This window comes from Elephantulus edwardii, unplaced genomic scaffold, assembly GCF_000299155.1.
Source record: "Elephantulus edwardii isolate Elephantulus edwardi_28Jun2011 unplaced genomic scaffold, EleEdw1.0 scaffold00176, whole genome shotgun sequence".
Lineage (NCBI taxonomy): Eukaryota > Metazoa > Chordata > Mammalia > Macroscelidea > Macroscelididae > Elephantulus > Elephantulus edwardii.
Genome location: NW_006399926.1, coordinates 1,556,832 through 1,560,790, shown reverse-complemented (window position 1 = coordinate 1,560,790; position 3,959 = coordinate 1,556,832). Strand labels below are relative to the sequence as shown.

At 38.5% G+C, this 3,959-nt stretch overlaps 1 pseudogene; it reads left to right on the top strand.

Moving 5' to 3' along the window:
* The first annotated feature begins 232 nt into the window (after nucleotides 1-232).
* LOC102855828 lies at nucleotides 233-590 on the top strand (annotated as a pseudogene).
* Nucleotides 591-3,959: the final 3,369 nt, after the last annotated feature.

Sequence of the window (3,959 nt, the reverse complement as noted above, 5' to 3'; positions counted from 1 at the left end):
CCAGACCGTCCACATCCTAAGGGTAGAATGTAGCTTCAACTCAACCTCAACAGTCAGCTGCATGAGACACTGTCCTACAGTGGAAGGAAACACTTGGGAAATGCTTCCTAGTTGAGAGGTCAAGATCTTTGTTATACACAACACAATCATAGGATGGGCAAAGGCATTTCACTAAAGATGTTCAAATAGTGCCCATTTTGTCAGCAGCTGATGGTGGAGGGCCGGAGAAAAGATGGTAGCCGCAAAAAAGTCCCTGGAGTTGGTCAACTCTAGGCTCCAACTTGTTATGAAAAGTGGAAACTAAGTGCTGAGGTACAAGCAGACTCTGAAGATGATCAGGCAAGGAAAAGTCAAGCTGGTCATCCTCGCCAGTTGCCTAGCCTTGAGGAAATCTAAAATCGAGTACTACACCACGCTGGCTCAAACTGGTGTCCATCATACAGTAGCAATAATGTTGAACTGGCCAGAAATGCAGAAAATACTACCGAGTATGCGCATTCGCTGTCTTAGATCCAGGTGGTTCTGATATCATTAGAAGCATGCCAGAACAGACTGGTGAAAAGAAATTATATAATATTTTTCTTGAATAAAATTGGCCAGAGTTTGGTCTTTGGGGTTTTGGGTTTTTTTAAAGATATTCAAATGGCATCAAATACATGATGTTCAGTATCATTAGCCATGAGCAAGATACAAGTCAAAACCACAATGGGCTATCATTACACTTCCTCTAGGATGGCTAAGATTTAAAAACGAAATAAATGGTGGCTTATAGGAACCCTTACACATTGTGGACAGAATGCAAAATTGTATAGATATTGTAGAAACTACAGTGTGGTGAGTCTTCAAAACAAATGAAAACAGAAGAGACCAGAAGAGCTAAATGTACATGGCCACCACTGCTGACTGAGCTAAAGGAGATTGCAGCAGAAGATCCTGGACAGAGTAGCTGAAAAATATGGACTAAAAACCATAAAAATGGCCAGGCTTACTGATCTGATAGAGACTGGCAGAACCTGCAAGACTATGACCCTTAGACACACTTTGAGCTTGGAATAGAACTCAACATTTTCAGCCAAATAATAAACATAGTGAACAATCACAGTAGAAAGGTATTCATTCATTATAATCAACCACACAAGATCAAAAGGGCAGCATTTGCCCAGGGATGAAATTCAGAAGGCGGGAGGGGAAAGAAGATTAACAGAAATGAGACTTGCAGGACAAAAAGGGGAAGAGTGTGGTTACATTGTAGATATTATAATTAATGTCCTAAAACAAAAAGCAGATGCATGGCTCAATGGAAAACCAATTTGTTCTGCAGACTTTCATAGAAACCAATTTTTAAAAAGAAAAGGAGGGGGAAGTTAGAAATAGAAGTACTATAGAATCTCAAAATTCCATTCCTAGGTACATACTCAAAAGACTTAAAAGCAGAGACTTATCTATCAGTGTTTATTTCAGCACTATTCACAATAGTTAGAAGGTGGAAACCACCTAAATGCCTATTAACAAGTGAATAGTCAACAAAATTGGTGCATACGTACAATGTAAAACTATTCAGTCAGTAGGTGAAATGAACTCTTAATATGTAGGATGAACTTGAAGACATTATGCAACACAAAATAAGCTCATCAAGAAAAAGGAAAACACTGTATGACTGTATGTAAAAAAAAAAAGTCCAAAAGGCAATTTTGAGAGAGTGAAATTTATTAGTGGTGACCAGGAGCTAAAGAGAAAAAACTCGGGGCTAAGGTGATGGAACATGTGTCAATTTCATTTTTCACAGTTTCAGATTTTCCTAGATTCATGCATTATACATTTCATGTCCCAATTATTAGATGTTTGCAGTTGTTTCTTATTTTGAGTCTTACCATATCAGTAAATGAGGGTCCTTCATTGGATAAGAGTCTTACTCTACTTGTATCATTAAGATAGACTCTGCTTTGAGGAGGCAGCTCTTTTCTAGTAATTTTTTTATTATCCTTATTAATTTTAATAGACATTTACAGAGGTTTTGGATTTCCATTCATTCATTGCCGCACTTTTCTCCCTGCCCACCCCTCCCCACCAGCTCGCTTCCCTCTCCAAGAGAAAAAGAAAAAAAAATTCCTTCATTAATATACAATTCCCCCATCTCTTGCTCCCCCACTCCCCACCCTGAGTACACTTCTCTATGCAACCTTAATTCTGGATTCCTGTGCTAACCATAATACTCAATCATATATCACTTCTAATCTGTTCTTTCCCTCATCATATATATACACCGAATACTTTAAAAAATTCATTGTTGTGCATTTTTCCCTCCTTTTTATCTCTGTCCCCCAGCCCTCCCTCCAATGCACCCCTTGTTTCAGATTATTGTCAATGCCGAATCATTATTCCTTTTCTACTGTTCTTCCCTCTCATATGTTTTAATACAGTATTTATTATCTGTCCATTCTTTTCCCATTCTTTCCCCAACCCCTCCATGTCTGTCCTATTTTATAACAGTGGTGTTATGCAGTATTTGTCCTTTTGTGAGTGAGATATTTCACTCAACATAATGTCTTCCAGGTTCCCCCATTTTGTGTAATGTTTTACAAGTTCATTGTTTTTTCAGTGCTGTGTAATATTTCGCTGTGTGAATGTACCATAATTTTTCTATCCATTCATTTGTTGACACACTCAGCTGTCTTTTGAGAGCCTTCCAATCCGAGGGACTCATCTTCCAGCATGGTATAAAAAAATGTTCTTACGTTATCAATAGAGGGGTTTTGTTTTGTTTTGTTTTAATTTTTTTTTAATTTATTATTTTTTGTGTGTACCATCAAATCGGATCTGAGTGGTACAAGAGGAACTTGCCCCTCCTTCTCCAGCAGAGCATCTGGTGGATTTGAACCAAATACCTCTGCGATTGCAGTGTATCAATAGAGTTTTTGAAGGCCTGTTATTTCAGATGTGGAAGGCCAGTCTTACTTCTTGGTCTGTCCTCCCCTGGAAACTCCACTGAAATTGTCCACCATGGGTGATCCATCCTGTTGATATTTGTAATACTGGTGGCATAGATTCCACCATCGCAACAATATACTAGCCACCATAGTACGAGAAACTGATAGACGAATGAGGTATTTCAGGAATACATGCAATCCTGGACATGCTTACCACTTTCTCTGCGAATATGGAAGACAGCTATCTGGCCAACTGACTGGCAGAGACCTATATTTGTTCACATCCCCCAAAAATGATCCAACAGAATCTTGAAAGTATCAATCAATATCGTTAGTATGACATGCAAATAAAATCTTGTTGAAGATTATTTAAAAAACAGCAGGAAACTACCCAGAATTCAAACTATATTCAGAAGAGGCTATCGCACAAGGAATATAACCATTGATGGCAGGTGGATCCTGGCCAAAAGCAGAGAATACCAGAAAGATGTTTTATTGATTATAAAAAGGCATTGACTGGGGAGCTCTGGTGGACCAGTGGCAAGGAGCTGCAACTACAATCCCAGAGGCGCACGGTTCGAATCCACCAGATGCTTTGCCGGGGAAGGAGGGACAATATCCTCCTGTACCTGTCAGATCTGATTTGACAGTACACTCACACAAAAATAATAAAATAAAAAAAAGGCATTAACTGTGTAAATCATAACAGATTATGCCTAGCATTGAGAAGAATGGAAATCTCAGAACACTTAATTGTTTTCATTCAAAACCTATACATGATGCCACAACAAAATAAAGGTAAACAATTCAATTAAAAATGGGCACAGGATAAGAACAGACACTTCACCAAAGAAGGCATTCAGATGGTGAACAAACACATGAAGAAATGTACAAAATTTCTAGCTCTAAGAGAGATGCAAATCAAAACAACCATGAGATATCATCTCACCCCAATAAGAGTAGAAAAATTCAACAGAGCAGCAAACAACAAATGCTAGCGAGGTTGTGGAGAAACTGGAACCCTTATTCACT